The sequence below is a fragment of the Limulus polyphemus genome, unplaced genomic scaffold (assembly GCF_000517525.1).
Source record: "Limulus polyphemus unplaced genomic scaffold, Limulus_polyphemus-2.1.2 Scaffold2998, whole genome shotgun sequence".
NCBI lineage: Eukaryota > Metazoa > Arthropoda > Merostomata > Xiphosura > Limulidae > Limulus > Limulus polyphemus.
In genome coordinates this window covers 1-7860 of record NW_013668608.1, presented here as the reverse complement: position 1 = coordinate 7860, position 7860 = coordinate 1, and the positions used below count along the sequence as shown (strand labels likewise).

General features: G+C 32.6%; 1 long non-coding RNA gene across 1 annotated transcript; it reads right to left on the bottom strand.

Moving 5' to 3' along the window:
- Window positions 1–977: 977 nt before the first annotated feature.
- LOC111088021 lies at window positions 978–4401 on the bottom strand. The gene is made up of 2 exons (XR_002612644.1): window positions 4323–4401; window positions 978–2650 (listed from the first exon to the last, which is right to left on the bottom strand). It is a non-coding gene; the product is annotated as an uncharacterized LOC111088021 (long non-coding RNA).
- Window positions 4402–7860: the final 3459 nt, after the last annotated feature.

Here is a 7860-nt window from a genome sequence, read left to right as displayed (position 1 = left end):
TAGCTTTGTGCTTAACTACAAACAAACAAAACATGTCTCCTACAGTTATAGTAAGGAACAGAATCCTTACGAGGCACACAACATAAACCATGTTCCACTTTGTTTCATCAGACTTTTATCTGCTCTTGAATGATAGTTGATGAAATTTTCGTTGATATTGAGTGACACTTGAGATACATGGAAGCTAAAAAAAAAGATCAAATATATATCCATATATTTAAAAAGGCGCATCATTAGTCGTGTGCTAACAAAGCTCAGAAATTTTAATCTCACATTCTAAAAAACATTTAGCACACTTTACTAAGTGATGGTTTAAAACAATCCCAGTGTTCACGGTCTGACAAACTTTAATTAATGAATGTATCAACTTCTGATATCGCCGAGTCACCTCTGTATGTAACTAGAGATACGTGTTCTTGTAAACGGACTCAAATTGGAGGACTCTGTCCTATCGCATTACCCGTATCAAAGTCCAAAGAATCATAGTACATGTATAAAGTAAGTGCATAATTTTATCTTCATTACGTGATGTTTAAACATGTTTTCTTGTCAGGTTCGTTTGAGTATAATTATATTTATTTATTCACAATTGATGTTGTATTTTGCTCAAAATGAACGAAAATAATTTTATAGTCATAAACCTGATAATAATTAAAATAAGCATTTCTGTAACCTATACATCAACTTTCTAAGTTATTACTTTGTAGTTTTGGTATTGTGTGTGTGTGTGTTTATAGCTGCTGTGTTCACCGAGGGCAATCGAACCCCTGATTTTCGCTACCCGACCGGAGGACTTCATGCATTACAGATTATCTGATTACACCAGAAGGTCGAATACAAAACTATAAATAAAACTAATTCGAAATAAAGTCTTTTTTCTTCACCAAAATAATTGTTTTTATCTCAATTTGTAAAATATGTCACCCATGTTTAGCTGTAAAACACTTAGACACGCTTTCTTACGTACGAGAACGACGTTTTGACAAAAAAAAAGATGTTTTATTTAACAAATATATTTAACTACAATACATATTAGTTTAAGTTCAACAACTCGACGCACATGTAACAAGCAAGTAATTATTAATTTGGCTATCAATCAACAGGCTATTGTTAACTATCGAATACAATAAAAAGAATTAAACTAATATTTATTTTTGTACGATTTTTATTATTTTTTAGATTAATAATGGCGCTTCTTTTGAATCCTATCTCTCAAAGGCGAGATTAATTGATATCGTTATATTAAATCAAAATAACTTATAACTTTATTTTCTGAACAATTGGGAATAACAATGTAAATTTTCTTCTTATAGTACGTTTAATAACATTTCAGTATTATTTTTTTATCGCATGACTAAACTTTTTTCTCGTTATAGAGGTTAAGTCTAAACCTAAATATACTTTAATAAATAATATGCTAATGAAGGATTACTGAACGTTCTATAGTTTAACACATATAAAATTAAACATGAAACATAGATACTTTTCTGGACACTTAATGTTTGAATTATTAAAGGCCTGGACAAGCGAGTATAAAAGCTGAGTATGAAAAGAACGTATCGTTTGCTATAAATAGTACGAAAGATCGTACGATAAAGAGCAGGACCCACAAATGACTATCGCCACCTTTTGAGCACTTTGACAGATTAATCGAAAATTATTAAATGCTGAAAACGTTTAAATTTTCCTAAACCTAAACACTCTACAGAAGCAAAATCGATGAGAAAACTGTCAATAAAATTGTTGATCTACTAAATGTGACAGTTATGACAGTAATAACATATAGTAAAAAATGGTCAATAGATGGCAGCAGGTTTAATGGGCAGAATGCTTCTTTACAACTTTTTTAAAGCACTAATATACGATGAAACGCAAACATTGCAGTGTTACCAAGTCTGCTTATAATAAGCGGTATTGAGCTTCTTTAAAAACAAATCGCTTTATTTTTTTCAAAATCGCGTGTTGTGATTTCTTGGGGTTGTTTTATTCTGATGTAACTTATTTGAGCTTTTTTGTAATATCTGACTTCAACATATTAAAATAGTTGTAGGAGTGGTTTCGGTGATTGACTGGGTCAATGACTAGCTAACACATTATTACAGTTTGAGAATCATCTTATTCCCACTCAATTAATAAACACACCCACTATCGTGAGCTTTCTGGCACGCCCTCTTGACACATTCAATATTCGCGCAAATCGCCATTTTGAGGATAAGCCATAAAAGAGCAGTTTTGAAAGTCAGTACTGTTTGTTTCGAAAGATCGTTTCGTTTGTTTTTCTAAGTTGCTTTAATGTTTCTAGAGTCGTGGGTTGCGATTTTTTAAGTTTGTTTTGAACAGCAATGTCGCTTATTTTTTCTCGCGAGACTTGGCAACACTGAAACTTTATCGTGTAAGAAAAATCGAGCAGGTGTGGGAACTCAACATCTATACGACTGGAAAAGGATCTAAATATCAAATTATCTGTTGCGTAAAGAAAGGAAACCTCTCGATATTTCGTACTTCCTCCTCCCTTCCTTCCCCCCAGGATCCTCTAACTAGTAGGTTCTACACAACAAATTTCCCTTCAGGATCGTCCTGGAATAGATTGTAGTAATGATACAAGATGTCAGCTTCCGCACAACTGTCACTTTGCATATTCACATAAAAGCTGCAAAGAAATAGATAATAAAGTAGCATTCGATATTCACTCTCATAAACTTGAATACAAAAAATAAAATATTTTAATAGAGGTCTATTTAGTTAGGGATAGCAACAATGAAACGTTATGTTTAATGAAACTGAAGAAACACAAGGAATAAAAATAGTTTAATATTCTTCTAGTTCGTAAATTGAAGGCCTAATCACTCTTCATAGACCTATTGTTGTCTGACTTTCTGAAGGTTATATGCAACAAGACAAATATACTTGTTGGTTGAAAAATAAGCACTTTTCGTTACTGAAGTTGTGTAAAACACCTTCAACTCAGATCTTAAGATGCTTTAGGTGATGGATCATCATTAATTTTGGGGTAGTTTAAGTCAGTTCATTTGCACCAGCTGTGTATTTGTGAGCGGAGCTTCTTACACTGGGTAGTATTTTAAACTAATACAACTATAATTGTTAAGATAATTCGCTCGATAATACGCTTTACTTCAAGATAAAGTTTAACAATATAATATATATATAACATTCAACAAATGTGATGTTTCTAAAGTCGAAGCCGTAAATGAGGTGGGACTGTTTCCTAGGTTTCTGTTATGCAGGGAAGCCAAAATGAACACTGATATTTATTTAAATACACATAATTTCGTAAACAAGGCTGTCATTGTAATTATAGCTACATATCATACAATGTTGGTTTTGTGTGTTAAAAGTGAGATGTTTGATACCTTATTCTCACTGGAAAGTGTACGAATGTAGCGAACATCGGAAGTTGAAACGGTGCTAGCTTTAGCCATGGGCATATTATCATTTATTAATAATAGTACACAAGTTTCGTTCAAAAATAAATAATTTAAACTTTCCAACACCACGTCAAGTAAACTAACATATCTTCAAATATCAATTGTAGCCCAATCTACGAAAGTAAAAAGTAAATATTTAATCGTATAATCAAAGCATCTCAATAATGATTTAGCCTAACCACGCACGATCTCAAATAATAAGTCTTTACTTACAAATAACCTTATAGCTTTCCCGCTAGATATTCTGCCGTGTGGTGTGTTTCAAGGTTTACCTTATTGTACATAAAAGTTAACATTTAGCTGTTTTCAAATGGTATGTAGCAATGTTCCTAACTGTAAATATATATATATTACATTACTATATCAAAACTGTATTTGCATTTTATGGTAAAGCTACTTAAGTTATCTGCCAGCGTCCCTAATTTCGAACTACTGACCAAAGAGAAGTCAGCCAGTCAACAACAACCTACTACCCACCATCCATGCTAAGAGATTGACTGGCACTCTTATAACGCACCCACAGCTTATGTCCGAAATCCGGAATTCTACCACAGGGTCAACCCACACTACGTGCCACACCTGTTAAGGATGCAATACGGCGTCAAAAGGTATCTTATGTTTATATTAAAATCCAACACCTTTTAGTTACTGAAATGATGTCTTGTCATTTACGATACTTCTCTGTTCTACGTTAAGGAGCACCTCTTTTTAAACTTCTCGGGGGATACTACTGAACAAGCTTTCAAAGTTTAGGTATTAAATGAATATTTGATCAACTAGTTATATATTCGAAACAAAACTAATTGTTTCAAAACTGAGTACTTTGTAATTTAAGATAACATTATTTTAGGATTAAAAGAAAGAGAAAGATCTTACCGAGAAGATTCTTTGCATATAACACCAGAAATAACCAAAACTGAACGCACTAGGGACTGGGGAAGCAACGAAGCCAGCCTAGTTGTAAACAAAAAGATAAAAAATATAACTTAAATTCTACACGATAAGACTATTTCATTTTCCATTTCTTAATTATAATGTTTATAATTCTTTCACATCTTCAAACACATTAATTGTGCTTTACCCGTTTTACTACTGCTATATCAAAGATAGTTATATGTTTTGCCTCCTTCGATTGTTTTATATAGATCTGTGATGTGTAGAGCAATTAACTTAGAGCTAATTATTATATAGTGCTAAACAACAAAAATGATGCACCGACGTTGGTAAAAAATGTGATTTAATACAAAAAAATTTGGTATGTAATGTTCATAACCAAAGCTGCTTTCTAAATTGTCTGTAGGTTTTTAAAACAAGCGTTTTATCGTCGTATAGGCGGGTTACTCAGCTCTGCACAGCCTTGACGACACTTATGTTAAAATAAAAAATTTTTATTATGGATGTACAAGCCAACAAATACATGATTGCGTCAGCAAAACTTTAACAAAACAGTGTAAAATTATACCATTAATACACATATATATATATATATACATTTTTTCCCTTGAATTTAGATAGTTTATAATACATGTTATTGTTCTGTTATTCTGAATATACATTGATCTACTTATTTGCATAAGAGAATATGTTAAAAAATTATTGATTAAGTATATCTGGGAAACATGTACCAGAAGAACAAAACGTTGACGGTAGCAAATGGAACTACGTAAATTAATGTTGACCACACTGGATGCAGTTAAAACATAAAACAACACTACTAGTATGCTCTAGTTTTTGTGTTTTGTTTTTTAATCGTAGTTATCCTGAAATCAAAACTACTACTCAGTTATAGTGATCAAATTTAAAAAAAAAAAGTTTAATATTAATAAATGTTGTTCTCGAAATAATAATCTGTAATAAATCTCTAATATCATAAACTGTCCATAACAGCAATACTTTATAAATGTTATATCGAAGGTTATTTTAGCTATCAAGAGGTGTCGCCTCATGTTTTCCCTCTCCTCGCAGTGGAAATACTTAACCAAGCAGTATGAAACTTACAAGAAACTTGCTAAAGAGTATCGGGTTTTTTGCTTTAAAATATTCATATAATTTGATTTCCTATATCCAGTCAGTTTCGACGCGACTCATCTCATTAAAATATTTAACACTTTATTTTGCTTATTGCAGTAGTCACCATCTCCGGCTATAATCCTAAAAATAACACGACAAAAATAACAAAGATTTATCAATAATCTAGGACATGACCTTTCAAAATGACGTAACCGTCACCATTCACGAATTCAGAAGACGATGTCAAACATACTACATCTATAATATTAATTTAGGACCTGGCCTTTCAAAATGACGTAGCCGTCATCATTCAAAGACCTTGAGAAGATGTCAAACATACTACATCTGTAATATTAATCTAGGACCTGACCTTTCAAAATGGCGTAACCGTCATCATTCGGAGAGCTCGTGAGAAGATGTCAAACATACTACATCTGTAATATTAATCTAGGACCTGACCTTTCAAAATGGCGTAACCGTCATCATTCGGAGAGCTCGTGAGAAGATGTCAAACATACTACATCTATAATATTAATTTAGGACCTGACCTTTCAAAATGACGTAGCCGTCATCATTCAAAGACCTTGAGAAGATGTCAAACATACTACATCTGTAATATTAATCTAAGACCTGACCTTTCAAAATGGCGTAACCGTCATCATTCGGAGAGCTCGTGAGAAGATGTCAAACATACTACATGTGTCTTATCCAATGCCGAAGAGGCCTTTCGCCCAATACCAAGGCTCATGAGGTTGGTATATGACAGACATAGTGCTGGTCAAGGCACCATATATATCATTAATTTTCATGAACAATAACTATTATGGTGTGAACCAGATTAGGCAAATGATTTGTAATTATTGTCAATTTTATTTAAGCCATTAACAACTCAGCCTTTTACAGTAAGAATAAATTACACATTATTTCTTTTATTTCTAATTTGAACAGTTGCTAGACTAGGTATTGTGTCTCTTGCTAACATTATTCGCTGTCAAGATCAATTTATATCTAATAAATATTTTGTGTTCAATAATTAAAAAGTTGTTTTTATTTAAGCACGCTGTTTGAATTTGATAAATTTAACAATAATATTCAATAAATAAGGATTTGAGTAATCGGAATATTTTGCCGTCGCTTACTATACTTGCTAAGCCTAAGCTTTACCTGATGTCTATTCATAGAAGAAATTTTCTGTTGCTTTAAAACAGATATAATTTAGCATTAAAATATTTTCAGGAAGGAAAATAGTATCTAAAGAAACTACAAATAATAATGTACATCTGTAGTTTGTTCCAGAACCTTCTAAACTTTTCTTTGTTCATCCTTGCAAGAGTACTGCTTAGTTACTGTTTCAACTACTTTATTTACTCTGCAATGTTGCAAATAAATATAACATGCTCTACCCAACTATTTTCAAAACTGAACCTCATTAGTAAATGTCCATATCACACGCTGTGACGTATAAAAGGGTCAAATGGAAGGGCTTTAACAATAAAAAATCGCCAACAATTGTTTTTCTAGCGCAAACTTAAACAAAGGGCTATCTCCGCTCCGTCCACTGTGGGGGAATCGAACCCCTTAATTTTAGCGTTATAAGTCGTAAATTCACCACTTATCCACCGGGGGACACCACCTACAGAGAAGGAATTATAGTTTCTTGTCAAATATAAACCTATACTTTCGGATGAGAGCAGAAAAAATACTAAAACAAATCGATTAATGCGTTGCTTACAGGCGAGACTTATAAATAAATATTGGGACTTGTTACCTTTAATTTATTTTTTATTTTTTTTGCCAATTATACTAAATAAACGCAACGCAATTTCAAAATATCATTAATAAATTTTTTTTTTCAGACATACATTGTTGAAACAAACTAAAAAACCTGTTGTTTATACTTAAATTTTGCACTCGACACCTGAAACGTGTTCCGTTACATCAATATAGACCCAGCCACAGATATAAATAATAATAGATTGGATGTCACATAGATTTGCGGAATGCGCAAGCGGCTGCCATTGCTATGTGTTGAACTTTCAAAGCTCGCCAGTCGAACTGACAAACGGCAAGCCAATCTTATCTCACAACTTATGGCCGTTTTCCATCTAAACTAGACGTTTGGAAAATTTTGCTATTTCATTTTTAAAAATTTCTGAAGCCAAGATGATCTAAACCTGATTTTAACTTAGAAATTAATGCAAAAATCGTTCACAAAACACCCATATCTTACTCTGTCGTATGAAGAACGCATTGGATTTTAGCCCAGAGGGAAATATTAAGATTAAAATCTGTTCTTTTTCCTCGGTGTTTATTATGTGTTACAGGTGATTGGTTGGTTGCAAATTTCGAGCAAAACTACACGAGGGCTATCTGCGCTAGCCGTCCCTAATTTAGCAGTGTAAGA